Source organism: Ranitomeya imitator, chromosome 4 (genome assembly GCF_032444005.1).
Source record: "Ranitomeya imitator isolate aRanImi1 chromosome 4, aRanImi1.pri, whole genome shotgun sequence".
NCBI classification, from domain to species: domain Eukaryota; kingdom Metazoa; phylum Chordata; class Amphibia; order Anura; family Dendrobatidae; genus Ranitomeya; species Ranitomeya imitator.
This window is the reverse complement of record NC_091285.1, coordinates 267,071,111-267,091,092: the sequence shown is the minus strand read 5'-3', so window position 1 is coordinate 267,091,092 and position 19,982 is coordinate 267,071,111.

Genomic DNA, 19,982 nt, shown 5'->3' with positions numbered 1-19,982 from the left:
TACCTCATTTATATCATTTTTTTATGTTTGGGGTTTTTATACAATAAAAACTATTTTATAGAAAAAATAATTATTTTTGCATCGCTTTATTCTGAGGACTATAACTTTTTTATTTTTTTGCTGATGATGCTGTATGGCGGCTCATTTTTTGCGGGACAAGATGATGTTTTCAGTGGTATCATGGTTATTTATATCAGTCTTTTTTGATCGCGTGTTATTCCACTTTTTGTTCGGCGGTATGAGAATAAAGCGTTGTTTTTTGCCTCGTTTTTTTACGGTGTTCACTGAAGGGGTTAACTAGTGATATAGTTTTATAGGTGGGGTTGTTACGGACGCGGTGATACTAAATATGTGTACTTTTATTGTTTTTTTATTATTTAGATAAAGTAATTTATTTATAGGAAGATTTTTTATTTTTTTTTTAGACATGTGAATATTTTTTTTTACACTGTAAGATTGCCCCAGGGGGAGGGGGGCATCATGTTATAGTGTAAGATCAATGATCTGACACTTTGCTGTGCACTGTGTCAGATCAGCGATCTGACGTGCACTTCTCCTGGCTTCCCGGCTCCTGCGCTGAGCAGGCGCAGTGAAGCCACCTCCCTTCAGGACCCGGATGCCGCGGCCATCTTGGATCCGGGCCTGCTGCAGGGAGGAGGAGGTAAGAGACCCTCGCAGCAATGCGATCACATCGGGAAGCCCGCAGGGAGCTCCATATACCGCCGGCACACTGCAATCATGTTTGATCGCAGTGTTCCGGGGGTTAATGTGCTGGGGGCGGTCCGTGACCACGCCTGGCACATAGTGCCGCATGTCAGCTGCGATAGTTAGCTGACACCCGGCCGCGATCGGCCGCGCTCCCCTCGTGAGCGCGGACGATCGCGTATGACGTACAATCCCGTCGGTGGTCATACGGGCCCACCTCGACGGGATAGTACGTCATATGTCATGCACAAGAGTGTGCAGTGTGTGCAGTGCCGCTTTGGCGGATGCCACTAACCACCCAGACTTGGGTCAGGAAAGGGCTCTAATAGCACATGGCGCTGCACTGGCGGTCACAGCAATAAAACGTTGTATCGTGTGTTAGGTGCAGATAGCACTGTCGGGTGCCAGATAGTATGCATCCACCATACACGAGCAGTCAGCAACACTAGGAAGGGAGAAGATTAAAGAGCGACTTTCACACATCTGCACACACACGTTTTCAAGTATACACTAGCGCATGGCCGAGCAGCCATGCAAACCTTTTCAAGCAGGAGTGCTACGGGACCATCCAGATGGTCCAATAGGAGCTGCAACAGGATCTGAGCTTGTGACCCCTGACCTCCAATGGGAGGTCGTCCCATGGGCATGCTCAGTATGGGAAAAGCAGGACTTAGTCCCAGAAAGACCTGCTCGCTGCTGATCAGTGTTGGCTACAAAGGCAGAGCCTGGAAGGGCAGTAGTAACCAGTTGCACATTACCAGCTTGAGCTAGACGCTGGGACTGATATTTCCACTGAGCAGGCTCCACTGCTTCTGGAGAAGAATGGGAGACTGCAGCGGAGATGGTTCGAGATTCTCCCTGTGCAGAGGCAGGAACTTGACACCTAACAAACCCCACCACCATTTTTTTGTAAGGACCCAATTTTTGAAAATGTAAGGGAAGCGTCGGTTTAATTAAGAGACAGAAGTCTCATTTAGGATCCTGGAAAAATCAGCAATGGTTTTTTTCCAGCACCGGACAATGTAAGTTGCTAACGAATATGTATGTCTAATCTAACTAACAATTTGTTAATAGACATATATGCTGACAAGGGACAAGTGAATACTGCACTGGGACAATGAACTGGGTGTGGTTGGAGACTGTTGCATCTGTACAACTTCAGGTTATGGACAGGAGGAATCAATGCCTTCTTCCTGGACAGTAAATTGGGAAGAACATAACACAAGGCCAGTGGTTTCACCATCAGACACAGATTTTGTACCCAGGCATTCCGCTCACCTACTGAGGTGCGGCCAGGGCAAGACTGGCCATCTGGCAATTCTTGTAAATGCCAGAAGGGCCTGTCTGGTTGTGGGTTGCCTTGTTTGCTATGTTGTTAACAAAATCGGTGTTCTCAAGACACCCATACTGTTAAGAGTTGTGATGAAGCACATAGTAGATGGCTCTGTGAAATAACACAGCAGACCTCTGGTATCATTAAAAATACTGGTCTTGTAGTAAATCTTGCTTTCCTCCCTCCAGTGTAATATGAATAATATATCCCATCTGGTGCTTGGGGACAGTGACAGCTTGGGCCTGTGTAATTTCAAATGCCAGGGCTGAATTTCAGTCCCAGTCCATACCTGGGTGCTGCGTATATGAGCAGTATATGGCATATTCTAACATAGGTACAGTACAGACCAAAAGTTTGGAAACACCTTCTCATTTAAAGATTTTTCTGTATTTTCATGACTATGAAAATTGTACATTCACACTGAAGGCATCAAAACTATGAATTAACACATGTGGAATTATATACTTAACAAAAAAGTGTGAAACAACTGAAATTATGTCTTATATTCTAGGTTCTTTAAAGTATCTACCTTTTGCTTTGATGACTGTGTGACGCCCAGGAGACCGGGATACTCAGCAACGGACCAATGGAGTCTGTCTCTTGAGGGGGATGTCACGGGTGGCTTGACCCGGTGCTGTGGCCTCAGGCAATGCACAGTGTAAGGGGTATCGTGAGGGGACAGGCACTTATTTGATCAGCAGCAGGTTCTCCCAGCGGTGACGATCCCGATCCTGGATAGATGGCTATTGTCCAAATGAAAGACTGAGGCACTGAAACGTTTAACCAGTTTACTTTAACATAAAAGGATTTACAACCAGTCCTGTCACCGGAGTCTGTATGGGAACTCTGAGTTACTTTGACCCTGCCGGGGTCTTCGCCTCTTATTGTGCGCAATTTCTGTGTGGCCCTGCTGCTGTATGTGAACTGGCTGCCGGCCCAATCTGTCCCCTCCGGGTCCTGGTTCGACGGGCAACCCGAGTCCTTTTATCGGTTTACCCCCTCTGGGAGTACCGCTGAACTCTGTGTCTGTTGCTGCGTCCGGCCCTAGTGAAGCTGATATCACCTCACGTTTTTCCGGTTGCTGTATTATATATAATGAATACAGCCACGGATCTGGTATCCGTCTTTGCGCCTGTTCTGGGTAGTGATTAATGCTACCCGGTTCTCACAATGTCCTTTTTCTCTATCCCTCTTCTCCTCAGGCCGGTGATTTAGGCCTGGTAACAGTCACAGGGCTGTTAGAGATTCAACTGTATGACCTCTCACTATCAGCTCCTTGGCCCAACTGCCATTTCTTCTCTCAGACCAGAATGGATCAAGGGGAGTCTCTGGAGCTCCCCCTTCTGGCCGGAGGTGGTAGTGCAGTCTTGCTATTTTAGTATTTGTACTTACTGTCAGTAACTATTTTTGTGGCAAATACCCCTAGGGGTGCCACATTCCCCCTTAGTTAAGAACAGTACTCCGGGACTGTGGGACAATAACATTTTGAAATAACAATTAATATGTACAGAGTCTTAAAAATGAAAAGTTACAAAAACCACTCAAGGAAACAAAAATAGAGTTCTGTAAAAAGTCACTTCAAATAGCGTCCATTAATACAGTTCTATCCTTAAAGGTATTAGGAACGGCACTGTACTTAGTGTCCAGGAATTTAGTTCCATTTTTCCAACGGAGTTATCAATATAAAGTCTAAAGAAAGTTCAAAAAGAGCAAAAAGCAAAGTTCAAAAAGCAGTCTTTCCGGAGCTTTGATTTAGTGCCTCCGGGCTGATAAAAAGTTCAAGAATATGCAATAAGTTCATACAGACAAGTCTCTGTAGGCACTGGGCTTAAACGTTGCAGACTGATAGCAATGACTATACTACATTTTCTGTTTAACTATATACGGCATAACATATATACAATTCACATTATGAGCTTTATAGTTGGTAATCTGCATACCTGGCCGGTAATTGACCCTGGGTACTACGCTGTGATCTACGTAATAGCGGTGTCTCTTCATGTGGTGTACTACTGTCTACTGCGGATGTAGTATCTGCCCGCTCTGCTAAAGATAATTCCACGACTACGGAGTTGGCAAGTCCACCGTGAATGGGATTACTCTGACCAGGAATCTGTTCTTCCTGGCCTGGAACCTCCTGTAGTACGGGGTCAGCCTCTTCCTGTCTTGGGACTTCTGGTATTGGGTTCGGTGTTGGGTAAAAGGCCACCATGGGAACCACTACTGCACCATGGTATGTTAGTAGGGTTTTGGGAAAGTCTCCTATACAGGTGTGATACACTTCCTCTTCTTTTTCCTTTACTGGTTGAACCTGTATGGGTTGAATAACTTCTGGTTCTGGCTGGACAACGTCTGGCTCTTTCAATGCTTCCGGACATAATTTAAGATTGTCTCTTGACACTAGTACAGATGTTAAGCCTCCGTTTTTGCTAATGAGACACATTTTAGGATTATCCACTCTTGTTGGTAAAACTGTGTAGGGTACGGCTTCCCACTGATTGTCCAGTTTATTGGTTCGACGATTTCTCTTGAGCACTTGGTCACCCGGTCTTAATGGGGTCGCTAGAGCATTCTGGTTGAAAGTTCGCTCTTGTCTTTCTCTAGTTTGCTGAAGGCTTCTTTCCACACTCTCTTGCACTTGGCGATACTGCTTTTGCCGTATGATATCCCAATTGGAGTCTTGAACTTCTGCGTCTGGTTTCAGAATTCCCATTTCTAGATCGATTGGTAATTGGCCGGGTCTTGCACGCATAAGGTAAGCTGGGGTGCAGTTGGTGGAGCTCACCGGGACATGATTATACAGATCCACCAAGTCAGGCAATTTCTCTGGCCATTGATTCCTTTCTGTCTCAGGTAAAGTCTTTAGTAGGTCTATTACAATATGGTTCATCTTCTCGCATAAGCCGTTTGTTTGTGGATGATAGGCCGTCGTCCGGATCTTTTTGCAACCATACATATTACAGAATTCTCTGAAGATCTCTGATTCAAAGGCTGTACCTTGGTCGGTGAGAACCTGTTCCGGATATCCATGGGGTCTACAAAAGTACGTTTGGAACGCTTTGGCTGCTGTTTTTGCTGTCAGATCTTTTACGGGTACTACTACCAAGAAACGTGAATAATGGTCCACGATGGTCAAGGCATAGACATAGCCGGACCGGCTTGGTGTCAACTTCACGTGGTCCATGGCTACAAGTTCAAGTGGTTGTTTGGTGATTATGGGCTGCAGTGGTGCTCTTTGGTTCTTTTGATCGTTTCTTCTGAGGTTGCACGGGCCACAATTTCTGCACCACTGTTCGATTGATTTTCTCATCCCGACCCAATAAAATCTTTCTCTTAGAAGTACTTCTAAGTTTTTCCAACCGAAGTGACCAGCACCATTATGGTAAGCTTCGAGGACCATCTTCACATCTTGTTTAGGCACAATAATCTGCCAAACCAATTCATGTGTTTTCGGATTGGTGTATCTTCTACAGAGCTTCCCTTGATACAGGAACATTTTGCCTCTCTCTTTCCAGAGTTGATGCGTCTCTTCTGGGGCATCCTCATAGGGATATGCACTTTGCTCAGTCAACAGTTCCTTCACCAACTTCACAGCCGGATTGCTGTCTTGGGTGTCAGCCCATCTATGGTGTGCTAACGGATTAAAATTCACCTCTTGTTGTTTCTGATAGGTACTTGACTGATGATGTTTTGCCTTGGGACGATGGAAGGCTGGTAGTTCAATTTCTTCAAGCTCCCCCGTTTCCTCTTCTACATCTCTCAAGTGTGGCATCCGGGATAGGGCATCGGCATTTCCATTCTTGCGACCTGCTCGATACTTGATTATGAAGTTGTAATTAGATAACCGGGCTATCCATCGCTGTTCTAACGCACCTAATTTGGCTGTGTCCAGGTGGGTCAACGGATTGTTGTCAGTATAGACAATAAATTCTGCAGCGGCCAGATAGTGTTTGAAACGCTCCGTCACAGCCCAAACTACTGCCAGTAGTTCCAATTTGAAGGAGCTGTAATTTTCTGAATTTCTTTCAGTAGGCCGGAGCTTTCTACTTGCAAAGGCGATGACTTTCTCCCGACCTTCTTGCTTTTGTGACAGCACCGCTCCTAGTCCCACATTACTGGCATCGGTGTAGAGGATGAAAGGTTTATGGTAATCTGGGTATGCCAGAACCTCTTCTCCGGTTAGTGCCTTCTTTAGTTGTTCAAAGGAGTCTTCCCTTTCGTCGTTCCACTGAAAAGGAGGGTTTCGGTTTGAAGGTTTCTTCGTCTGCCCTACCAAGGTGTCTTGCAAGGGTGCTGCCAACTTGGTAAATCCTTTTATAAATCTGCGATAGTAACCCACCAATCCCAGGAATTGTCTCACTTCTTTTGCGCTGGTAGGTCTTGGCCAATCCCTTATGGCGCTTATTTTCTCGGGATCTGGTGCTACTCCCTCCGAACTCACGATGTGTCCCAGGTACTGTACCTTTGGCTTGAGAAGGTGACATTTGGATGGCTTGACTTTCATGCCATACCAGGATAAGGCTTCGAACACTTCTGCCAGGTCTATTAAGTGTTATTCGTAAGTCTTTGAGTAGACGATCACATCATCTAGGTACAGGAGGACGGTCTCGAAGTTCTTGTGTCCGAGGCAGCATTCCATCAGCCGCTGGAAGGTACCGGATGCGTTGCAGAGTCCGAACGGCATGCAATTAAATTCACATAGACCCATTGGTGTGGTGAATGCCGTCTTTTCCTTATCTCTCTCAGCCACAGGGACTTGCCAATACCCGCTTGTTAAATCTAAGGTGGAAAAATAATTAGCAGATTTCAAAGCAGTTAAGGACTCTTCTATCCTAGGCAAGGGGTAGGCGTCTTTATGGGTGATGTTATTAATCTTCCGGTAGTCTACGCACATTCTCATGGTTCCGTCCTTTTTTTTGACAATCACTAGAGGGGCCGCCCAGGGGCTACAGCTGTCTCTTATTACCCCGGCCTGTTTCATTTCCCTCAGCATATCTTTTGCATATTGATAGTGAGCGGGCGGTATGGGTCTATATCTTTCTTTTATTGGGGGATGGTCACCTGTGGGGATTGTGTGTTCTACCCCTTCTATCCGTCCGAAGTCCAATGGGTGTTTACTGAAGACTTGTTCATATTCCGTCACTAGCCTATACACCCCTTGTTTTTGATGGGTAGGTGTTGAATTTATGCCCACGTGTAGCTGTTGGCACCAATCCTCCATTTCTCCATCTGAGCCATTGCCTTCCACCTGACAGGTTGGTTCTAAGGGCTCAATGGTTGTGATGGCATTGTTGTCAACATTATATAGCTTTGCCATTGTAGCATACCTTGGCAAAGTGACCTCTTCCTCTCCACAGTTCAAAAGTTGTACCGGCACTCGTCCCCGGTGTACCTCGACTATCCCTCGTGCTGTGAGTATAGTGGGCCTGCTGTCGGTGTACACTGGTTCTATTAAGGCTTGATAATCTCGTCCCTTAGTACCAATGGCTGCTCTACACCATACCAGCATTTCTGTTTTTGGTGGGATTACAATAGACGTTGGATCACTTACCCTCACACTGCCGATTTCTCCACCTGCAACTTCTACCTGTTGCCTTAACATCAATACTTTTATTTCCCTCCGGAGAACGCTCTGCTGGCAGGATTGGGCAGTTTCAGCAATTTGCTGTAAGACAGAAATGACTTCGGAAAAGCAGTTCTCTAACACATTCATTCCTATCAATACAGTTGGTTCACAGTTCCGCCGGTCAACATCAACAACAATTATACCCTGTTTCTTCAGTTCTACTTTACCAATCTTTATGGTCATCTCCCTGAATCCTCGTTTCGGTACCAACTTACCATTACTGGCCCATATATCTAGTTCAACATCAGAGGGCCCTTTATCAATATCTGCATCAGCCCAGTACCTCTTATAAAGGATATACGGTATAGATGAAATCTGGGAACCTGTGTCCAGCAAAGCGTTGAGGGGAATTCCGTCCAGCACGATAGGGATAATGGGTCGTCCTCCGATGTACCTGTCGTGCCAGGGTGTTGGGCCTTGAAAGTTCATTCCTGCGAAGCGGCCCGCATTCCCAGGGGATTCCCGTTTAAATCACAATCTCGTGCAAAGTGGCCCGGCTGCTGGCAACGGCGGCAAATGGGCTGTCCATCCGGTTGGTAGCGGTCGCGGGGTCGTCCTCTCCATGTCGGGTATCTCCGGGGTCTCATCCATGGAACATCCTCTCTACAGTTTGCCAACTCCATCTTGGGTCCTCTCATCTCCTGCATGGTTTTAGTCATTGAAGCAACAACATCAGCTAAAGAGTCAAGCTTTTGTTGAAGAGCCTCATTAGTACTGGGCCCCAGGGGCTTAGCAATGGCCCCGGACATAGCTGATGTCACTGGTACTCCATGTTGTTGAGGAGCCTCTGCCATGAGTTGCGCAGGCTCCTGATCCCGAGGTGCTTCTGCCAGCTGGAGACGTATAGCGCTCTCCTTTAATTGGGCAAATGTCAATTCAGGGTTCTTAAAAACAAGCATGCTCACATGCCCCCGGTGAGAAGGGGTGTAGAGTCCCTCAATAAATTGATCTCTTAGCAGTTTATCCGCTCCGGTGTTAAAAATGGGTTCAGCCAGTGTAAGTGATTTAAGGGCTTCCTGCAGGTTTAAGGCAAAGTCTCTCACGCCCTCATTAGCTTTTTGTTTGCAACTAAAGAATCGTATTTTAGCTTTGCTGCTGGCCGTGGTTTCAAATGTAGCTTTTAATCCAGCAAATATGCGTTCAACAGTGCCTTTTAGATCAGCTGCCCATGCTGTGACTTCTCGCTTAGCATGGCCACTTAACTGCATCATCAGGAGACTAACACGCTGAACTTCACCCACAGGGAACATGTCAAAATGGGCCAGCATCTTTTCTCTGAAATCGTCAAGGGTATTAGGCTCACCTTCATACATTGGAAGCCATGGGCCACCCGGGGTATATGGCATCAGCACCGGCATGATGGGCGCCACTCCTTGCACCGCTGCGCTGCCGGACTCTCTATTGACACTCTGTCTTTCAGCTGCATTAGCGTTGCCGAGTGCTGCGGCGTCTCCGTGCTGCGACATACTGTGCCCCCTTAGTTAATCCGGACCCTTCCGGTCCTCCGCTTCCGTCGGGATAGTGTAGATTCGTTCCGCTGTGCAGCAGGATCGATTTTCCCCTTGCTCTGATGTCAGAGCGCTCAGCTTGGTGCCGCCCACAATGACATGCCCCCTGCTGCTCCCACCCACCGCGCTCTGTAATGGCGGATTCTGAAGTTTTTCAGTTAGACTGGGGCTCAGGTGATGGCGTAGCTCAATTAACAGTCTCGTGCCTAACGGTTATGAAGTGATTACCTCAGGGGATGGCGGCCATCTTTACTCCATTATAACCAATGGGGAAAAGTCACTTTCAATAGTTTTCAATGGGGAATGGATTTTTCTTTAATAAAGTCAATTTTCAAGATTTTTCATCCCAGTTTTCACAGTTTTGGGCTCCAATCACGGCACACAATACCCGGTATACGGGCTGGCTAGATCCTGTTCGTGACGCCAATTGTGACGCCCAGGAGACCGGGATACCCAGCACCGGACCAATGGAGTCTGTCTCTTGAGGGGGATGTCACGGGTGGCTTGACCCGGTGCTGTGGCCTCAGGCAATGCACAGTGTAAGGGGTATCGTGAGGGGACAGGCACTTACTTGATCAGCAGCAGGTTCTCCCAGCGGTGACGATCCCGATCCTGGATAGATGGCTATTGTCCAAATGAAAGACTGAGGCACTGAAACGTTTAACCAGTTTACTTTAACATAAAAGGATTTACAACCAGTCCTGTCACCGGAGTCTGTATGGGAACTCTGAGTTACTTTGACCCTGCCGGGGTCTTCGCCTCTTATTGTGCGCAATTTCTGTGTGGCCCTGCTGCTGTATGTGAACTGGCTGCCGGCCCAATCTGTCCCCTCCGGGTCCTGGTTCGACGGGCAACCCGAGTCCTTTTATCGGTTTACCCCCTCTGGGAGTACCGCTGAACTCTGTGTCTGTTGCTGCGTCCGGCCCTAGTGAAGCTGATATCACCTCACGTTTTTCCGGTTGCTGTATTATATATAATGAATACAGCCACGGATCCGGTATCCGTCTTTGCGCCTGTTCTGGGTAGTGATTAATGCTACCCGGTTCTCACAATGTCCTTTTTCTCTATCCCTCTTCTCCTCAGGCCGGTGATTTAGGCCTGGTAACAGTCACAGGGCTGTTAGAGATTCAACTGTATGACCTCTCACTATCAGCTCCTTGGCCCAACTGCCATTTCTTCTCTCAGACCAGAATGGATCAAGGGGAGTCTCTGGAGCTCCCCCTTCTGGCCGGAGGTGGTAGTGCAGTCTTGCTATTTTAGTATTTGTACTTACTGTCAGTAACTATTTTTGTGGCAAATACCCCTGGGGGTGCCACAACTGCTTTGCACATGCTTGGAATTCTCTTGATTAGCTTCAAGAGGTAGTCACCGGGAATGGTCTTCCCACAATTTTGGAGGAGTTCCCAGAGATGCTTAGCACTTGTTGGCCCTTTTGCCTTCACTCTGCGGTCCAGCTCACCCCAAACCATCTCGATTGGGTTCAGGTCTGGTGACTGCGGAGGCCAGGACATTTGGCGTAGCACCCCATCACTCTCGTTCTTTGTCAAATAGCCCTTACACAGCCTGGAGGTGTGTTTGGGGTCATTGTCCTGTTGAAACATATATGATGGTCCAACTAAATGCAAACGGATGGAATAGCATGCCGCTACAAGATGCTGTGGTAGCCATGATGGTTCAGTATGCCTTCAATTTTGAATAAATCCCCAACAGTGTCACCAGCAAAGCACCCCCACACCATCACACCTCCTCCTCCATGCTTCACGGTGGGAGCCAGGCATGTAGAGTCCCTCCGTTCACTTTTTCTGCGTCGCACAAAGACATGGTGGTTGGAACCAAAGATTTCAAATTTGGACTCATCAGACCAAAGCACAGATTTGCACTGGTCTAATGTCCATTCCTTGTGTTCTTTAGCCCAAACAAGTCTCTTCTGCTTGTTGCCTGTCCTTAGCAGTGGTTTCCTAGCAGCTATTTTACCACGAAGGCCTGCTGCACAAAGTCTCCTCTTAACAGTTGTTGTAGAGATGTGTCTGCTGCTAGAACTCTGTGTGGCATTGACCTGGTCTCTAATCTGAGCTGCTGTTAACCTGCGATTTCTGAGGCTGGTGACTCGGATAAACTTATCCTCAGAAGCAGAGGGGACTCTTGGTCTTCCTTTCCTGGAGCGGTCATCATGTGAGCCAGTTTCTTTGCAGCGCTTGATGGTTTTTGCCACTGCACTTGAGGACACTTTCAAAGTTTTCCCAATTTTTCGAACTGACTGACCTTCATTTCTTAAAGTAATGATGGCTACTCATTTTTCTTTACTTAGAATTTGTATTATGGCAAGAAAAAAGCAGTTAACAGTATATTCAGTAGGACTATCAGCTGTGTATCCACCAGACTTCTGCACAACATAACTGATGGTCCCAACTCCATTTATAAGGCAAGAAATCCCCCTTATTAAACCTGACAGGGAACACCTGTGAATTGAAAACCATTCCCTGTGACTACCTCTTGAAGCTCATCAAGAGCATGCCAAGAGTGTGCAAAGCAGTCATCAAAGCAAAAGGTGGCTACTTTAAAGAACCTAGAATATAAGACATCATTTCAGTTGTTTCACACTTTTTTGTTAAGTATATAATTCCACATGTGTTAATTCATAGTTTTGATGCCTTCAGTGTGAATGTACAATTTTCATAATCATGAAAATACAGAAAAATCTTTAATTGAGAAGGTGTGTCCAAACTTTTGGTCTGTACTGTATATCGAATTTCCCTTTATAAAGGGATGTGTGGGTAAGATTTTCGAACTAGCAGCATATACTGTATATAGACCATGTTTTATTGCTCATATTATTATTCTATGTAAGGCTGAAACCTGAAGAATTGTGTGGAGCATATTCATGCATTAACGATCCAAAATGTCCAAGTGCAGACACAAAAATCAACATCAGGCTACCAGATACACACTTAAAGAGACAGTGAGAAGTTTAACACAATAAAAAATTATAATAATAGAATATATAGAGATTGAGAGTAGAAATTTGACCTTTGCACAATGAGGTAGAGGTAGGGAGTGCAAGTTTGACTATTGCACAATGTGCAAAATTTTCCAAAAATTAACCCAAGGGGTCTGTATCATACACGCTGAAATAGGCTGCGATGGGGACCTCACAATATATTTAGCAGCTATTACAAGAGGAAGAGGTAGGGAGTACAAGTTTCACCATTGCACAGTGTGTACAGTTTTCAAAAACTAAAAATTTAACATTACCCAATTGGGCTATACATAGATGACCACTAAGTACTTATTGCAGAAATAGGAGGAGGATGATGATGAGGAGGAGGTGATTTCCTGAACAAAATGAGTTTGGATGGTAAGGGATGAATGTTCAGACATCTTCCAAGAAAAAACCTATTTGGGCTGCATTTACATGAGATTGCTGTCATCCGTAGGGCTTGCAAAGTCGGTAGAAATCTAGCCCTTGTTCAGTTTTAGAACAGTCAATCTGCATTTTCCGTTGGCAGCTGTATGCGCCTATCCGTTATGATTGCACCCGCCAAAGTAAAAGCCCGCTCAGACAACACACTTGCAGCAGTGCATGGTAGCACCTCCAATGAGTGCAAGAAGAGGTCGGGCCAAGTGTGCGGCTTGGACAACCATTAGTTAAAGGGCACTGAAGAATCAGGAAGGACGCTGGTATGGTCAGATAAGTTGTCCTTCACCATCTTGGTGAACTTTTCCCTCCTCGTCATAGTACACCCACAGTTATCTCTTGCTGATGGGATGGCTTCATGAAAATAGCCCAGATGATGGACATTCTCCCCCCATGAGTTGCACCTGGTGTGCGTGGCCCTCCCCTGGAATCCTTGTTGGTGAAAAGAGCCAGTGTCTCTGTCAGCATCATTGTCTGAGAGTAATATTTTTAGCAAGTCTTCCACAATGGCCCTCTGGCATGCATGCAATGAAAATGGCATGTTGGCCTCCAACATGAGATAAGCAAATTTCTCCTTGTACCATGGGTCAAGAAAGAGGCACAGCCAGTATTTCATGTTGGATCTGGACATGAACTCTGCCATGTGTGGCAGACTACAAAGAGTCAAACATTCAGTGTCCAAACCATTAAGAACACTAACCATCCTCTCCTCCTCACCACGCATAGTTTCCTCCTCCTCCTCTTCCATTTATGTTGGATAGGCATGAAGCTGGGATAGGGAGTCCCCTCTGTAGAGCAGACCAAAAACTCTGGTTCTTCGTCATCACACAATGTGGCCTGAGAATACTGCTGAGGCTGGGCTGTGTGGTTTCAGCCACAGTAAAATCTAGCTCTATAGCCACCTGCTCAGCATTCAAAGCTTCCTCTTTGAGATTCTGCAGCAAATGTTTTAATGGAAAGAGCAGCAGGATGGTTACGAGGATAATAGCATCATCAGCACTCACAATCTTGGTGCAGTACTCAAAGCTTTGAAGAACCTCACATATGTCAGTGATCAACACCCACTTGACTGTTGCTATGTGCGGGGGCTAAGTGTTCCTCTGACAGGTACTAAGAAGCTAGAATTCAGAAACTACCCCCTGCTGCTCACTAAGCCTTGAAAGGTTGAATACCCCCCGTGTGTGCAGGTCACAAATCAGTCAATGAGGCAAATTAAAGTGCTGCTGCAGTGAAGCAAGACCAGCGAAAGCTTGATATGACTTTCGGAAATGTGCGATGACATGGCGTACCTTGGCAAGTAGGTCTGACAAGTCATGGCATGTTTTTAAAAACTGCTGTGCAACCAAGTTCAGCAAGTGGGCCATGCATGGAATGTGTACCAGCTTACCGCGCTTTAAAGATGCCACTAAGTTATGCCCATTATCGCACCCAACCAGACCTGGTTTGAGGTTCAGCAGGGAGAGCAACTAATCGGTCTGTTCTTTTATCCCTTTCAAAAGCTCGGCCGCATTGTGAGCTTTATTACCTAAACAGATGAGCTTAAGGAAAGCATGCTGCCAATTCGCCAAGGCAGTGCTGCAGACTTCCTAGCTGGGAAGTGATGGGGAGGCTAGTTCCACTGAGGATGAGGAGGAAAGGCAGAAACTGGAATATGAGAAGAGTTAAACCCTGATGGAAGCTGGGCCCATTTTTCTTGTCGTGGGTAAGATGTGTGATGTCCCAGCGACTTTTTCCCAGACTCCACCAGGCTAACCCAGTGTGCTGTCAGGGAAATGTAGGATTCCTGTCTACAAGATCGTGTCCATATGTCTGTGGTTAGGTGGACCTTACCTCTGACTGTGTTGGCCAGAGCACGGCTGATATTGTGTAACACGTGAGTATGTAACGCAGGGACGGCACACCAGGAAAAATAGTGGTGGCTTTGAATCGAGTACCATGGGGCTGCCACCACCAAGAGGTTGCGGAAAGACTAAGTTCCCCGCATATGAAATTGCAATATTTCCAGGTCTAGCAATCTAGCGATGTGGGTGTTTAGCGTTTGGGCCTGTGGGTGAGTGGGTGGACATTTCTTCTTTCTGTTAAATGTCTTGGGCAGGGACAACTGAATGCTGCGCTGGTACAATGAACTGGACATGATTGCTAACTGTTGTGTCTGTGCAACTGTTGGTTGTGGGCAGGAGGTATCATGGACAGCAGATTGGGAAGGCCTCAGACACAGATTTTGTACCGGGGTGCTTGACTGCTATAAGCTTTTGCATGCTGGTGGTGCTCAGGTTGGCAGTGTTCTTGCCCCTACTTAGCTTGGTTTGGCAGATGCCGCAAATTACAGTTTTTTGTCTTAAGGAATTTCAGAAAAAAACTACCATACAGGGGAACAACACACCCTTGGCCTCGGCCTGTTATCTAGTTGAGTGTGGGACAGTTGAACGAGTTCTCCCTCTGGTCAAACTACTATCTCTTCTTGCCTGTTTTTGTCCTATGGACGTAGGTGCTCAAATGTTTAAGCATCACTGCAGTCCACCTCCTCGTGACCCTCTTTAATATTGCACGTTGAGAGGCCTGACAAATTACAAAGGGAACATAAGCAGTTCCTCAGAATGGCCAGCGTTGTGGTCATGTGTCTCCTAGGATTCCTGATGAGGGGAGGAAGGAGGACCAAGGTGAGGATTCAGAGGCCCAGCCTTTTGGCTACTGAGACTTGACCGTGTGGATGATTTTGTGGTGCTGCTTGTCAACACAAGAAACAGCTTTATTACACATGGCAACAGCAAACTCATGAAAAATAGAGATAAATGGTCACATTTGCATATCTGTGCAGGCTCTTCCCTAGTCACACAACTGCTAAATACAGATATGCTATTTATTAAACCAATAGAAAATTCGTAGGCTTGTGCAGATTGGTCAACGGTAGGGTTGAGCGAAACGGGTCGTTCATTTTCAAAAGTCGCCGACTTTTGGCAAAGTCGGGTTTCATGAAACCCGATCCGACCCCTGTGCGGGGTCGGCCATGCGGTACGCGACTTTCGCGCCAAAGTCGCGTTTCAATGACGCGAAAAGCGCCATTTCTCAGCCAATGAAGGTGAACGCAGAGTGTGGGCAGCGTGATGACATAGGTCCTGGTCCCCACCATCTTAGAGAAGGGCATTGCAGTGATTGGCTTGCTGTCTGCGGCATCACAGGGGCTATAAAGGGGCGTTCCCGCCGACCGCCATCTTACTGCTGCTGATCTGAGCTTAGGGAGAGGTTGCTGCCGCTTCGTCAGAAGCAGGGATAGCGTTAGGCAGGGTCCATTAACCACCAAACTGCTTGTGCTGTAGCGATTTCCACTGTCCAACACCACCTTCGGTGTGCAGGGACAGTGGAAGCTAAATTTTTGTTTTTTCTCAGCGCTGTAGCTCACTGGGCTGCCCTAGAAGGCTCCCTGATAGCTGCATTGCTGTGTGTACGCCGCTGTGCAAACCAACTGCTTTTTTCAAAGCACAAATGCTCTTGCTCCTTCCTTTCTGCACAGCTATCTTTTTTGTTTGTCCACACTTTTTATTTAATTTGTGCATCAGTCCACTCCTTATTGCTGCCTGCCATACCTGGCTGAGATTACTGCAGGGAGATAGTAATTGTAGGACAGTCCCTGTTTTGTTTTTTTTGTGGGAGATTAAGATTGGCATTTCTGCTAGAGTGCAATCCCTGTGTGTGCCATCTCTCACTCAGTGGGCCATAGAAAGCCTATTTATTTTTTTGCTTGATTTGGGTTCTAAAATCTACCTGAAAAAATCACTACATCAATCAGTGGGAGAAAAATATTGGCCTCTGGGCTTGTGTGCCACTCCTGACTCCTGTGTGTGCCATCTCTCACTCAGTGGGCCATAGAAAGCCTATTTATTTTTTTGCTTGATTTGGGTTCTAAAATCTACCAGAAAAAATCACTACATCAATCAGTGGGAGAAAAATATTGGCCTCAGGGCTTGTGTGCCACTCCTGACTCCTGTGTGTGCCATCTCTCACTCAGTGGGGCATAGAAAGAATTTTTTATTTTTTTTTATTTGGTTTCTAAATTGTCATTGAAAAAATCATTTTATTTTATTTGGTTTCTAAATTCTTCCTGAAAAAATCATTTTATTTTATTTTGTTTCTAAAGTCTCCCTGAAAAAAAAAAAATAAAACAGTAGGAGATTAATATTGCCCTTTCTGCTTGTGTGCCAGTCTTGACTCCTGGGTGTGCCATCTCTCTCTCTCTCTCAAAGTGTGGGCCATAGAAAGCCTATTAATTTTTTGGCTTGATTTGGGTTCCAAAATCTACCTGAAAAAATCACTACATCAATCAGTGGGAGAAAAATATTGGCCTCTGTGCTTGTGTGCCACTCCTGACTCCTGTGTGTGCCATCTCTCACTCAGTGGGCCATAGAAAGCCTATTTATTTTTTTGCTTGATTTGGGTTCTAAAATCTACCTGAAAAAATCACTACATCAATCAGTGGGAGAAAAATATTGACCTCTGGGCTTGTGTGCCACTCCTGACTCCTGTGTGTGCCATCTCTCACTCAGTGGGGCATAGAAAGCCTTTTTTTATTTTTTTTTATTTGGTTTCTAAATTGTCATTGAAAAAATCATTTTATTTTATTTGGTTTCTAAATTGTTCCTGAAAAAATCATTTTATTTTATTTTGTTTCTAAAGTCTCCCTGAAAAAAAATAAATAAATAAAACAGTGGGAGATTAATATTGCCCTTTCTGCTTGTGTGCCAGTCTTGACTCCTGGGTGTGCCATCTCTCCCTCTCTCAAATTGTGGGCCATAGAAAGCCTATTAATTTTTTGGCTTGATTTGGGTTCCAAAATCTACCTGAAAAAATCACTACATCAATCAGTGGGAGAAAAATATTGGCCTCTGGGCTTGTGTGCCACTCCTGACTCCTGTGTGTGCCATCTCTCACTCAGTGGGCCATAGAAAGCCTATTTATTTTTTTGCTTGATTTGGGTTCTAAAATCTACCTGAAAAAATCACTGCATCAATCAGTGGGAGAAAAATATTGGCCTCTGGGCTTGTGTGCCACTCCTGACTCCTGTGTGTGCCATCTCTCACTCAGTGGGGCATAGAAAGCCTTTTTTATTTTTTTTTATTTGGTTTCTAAATTGTCATTGAAAAAATCATTTTATTTTATTTGGTTTCTAAATTGTTCCTGAAAAAATCATTTTATTTTATTTTGTTTCTAAAGTCTCCCTGAAAAAAAAATAAATAAAACAGTGGGAGATTAATATTGCCCTTTCTGCTTGTGTGCCAGTCTTGACTCCTGGGTGTGCCATCTCTCTCTATCTCTCTCAAATTGTGGGCCATAGAAAGCCTATTAATTTTTTTGGCTTGATTTGGGTTCCAAAATCTACCTGAAAAAATCACTACATCAATCAGTGGGAGAAAAATATTGGCCTCTGGGCTTGTGTGCCACTCCTGACTCCTGTGTGTGCCATCTCTCACTCAGTGGGCCATAGAAAGCCGATTTATTTTTTTGCTTGATTTGGGTTCTAAAATCTACCTGAAAAAATCACTACATCAATCAGTGGAAGAAAAATATTGACCTCTGGGCTTGTGTGCCACTCCTGACTCCTGTGTGTGCCATCTCTCACTCAGTGGGGCATAGAAAGCCTTTTTTTTATTTTTTTTTTTATTTGGTTTCTAAATTGTCATTGAAAAAATCATTTTATTTTATTTGGTTTCTAAATTGTTCCTGAAAAAATCATTTTATTTTATTTTGTTTCTAAAGTCTCCCTGAAAAAAAATAAAATAAAATAAAACAGTGGGAGATTAATATTGCCCTTTCTGCTTGAGTGCCAGTCTTGACTCCTGGGTGTGCCATTTCTCTCTCTCTCTCTCTCTCAAATTGTGGGCCATAGAAAGCCTATTAATTTTTTGGCTTGATTTGGGTTCCAAAATCTACCTGAAAAAATCACTACATCAATCAGTGGGAGAAAAATATTGGCCTCTGGGCTTGTGTGCCACTCCTGACTCCTGTGTGTGCCATCTCTCACTCAGTGGGCCATAGAAAGCCTATTTATTTTTTTGCTTGATTTGGGTTCTAAAATCTACCTGAAAAAATCAATACATCAATCAGTGGAAGAAAAATATTGACCTCTGGGCTTGTGTGCCACTCCTGACTCCTGTGTGTGCCATCTCTCACTCAGTGGGGCATAGAAAGCCTTTTTTTTATTTTTTTTTTATTTGGTTTCTAAATTGTCATTGAAAAAATCATTTTATTTTATTTGGTTTCTAAATTGTTCCTGAAAAAATCATTTTATTTTATTTTGTTTCTAAAGTCTCCCTGAAAAAAAATAAAATAAAATAAAACAGTGGGAGATTAATATTGCCCTTTCTGCTTGAGTGCCAGTCTTGACTCCTGGGTGTGCCATTTCTCTCTCTCTCTCTCTCTCAAATTGTGGGCCATAGAAAGCCTATTCATTTTTTGGCTTGATTTGGGTTCCAAAATCTACCTGAAAAAATCACTACATCAATCAGTGGGAGAAAAATATTGGCCTCTGGGCTTGTGTGCCACTCCTGACTCCTGTGTGTGCCATCTCTCACTCAGTGGGCCATAGAAAGCCTATTTATTTTTTTGCTTGATTTGGGTTCTAAAATCTACCTGAAAAAATCACTGCATCAATCAGTGGGAGAAAAATATTGGCCTCTGGGCTTGTGTGCCACTCCTGACTCCTGTGTGTGCCATCTCTCACTCAGTGGGGCATAGAAAGCCTTTTTTTTAATTTTTTTTATTTGGTTTCTAAATTGTCATTGAAAAAATCATTTTATTTTATTTGGTTTCTAAATTGTTCCTGAAAAAATCATTTTATTTTATTTTGTTTCTAAAGTCTCCCTGAAAAAAAAAAAAAAAAAAATATGTGGGAGATTAATATTGACATTTGTGCTTGAGTGACAGTCCTGCGTGTGTGGCATCTCTGTGATTTGGTGCCACAGAAAACAGAGTGTGTAACATTGTGCCTGATTTTCCTTGTGGTCTCACCAACCTGTAAAGGGATATTGAAATCATACTGAAGTTATAGGTTACCGTGTAAGTTGTTTGACAGCAACAAATAAAGTTACTTTGGTTAAGTTTTTAAAACAATGAGGAAGTCTGGTGCAAGAGGTCGTGGCCGTGGGCATTCATTCTCAGCTGGTAATGATGGTAGTGGTAGTGGAGCATCAGGTGGTCGTGGGAAAAAAAATATTCCACCAAAGTCTGGAGCTGTGGAGCCAGGTTCGTCGTCTGGCTACACAAGGCCTCGAACGCTCTCTTTTCTGGGAGTAGGAAAACCGCTTTTAAAGCCGGAGCAGCAACAGCAAGTTTTGGCTTACCTTGCAGACTCAGCCTCTAGCTCTTTTGCCTCCTCTTCTGAAACTGGTAAATGTAAAAGCA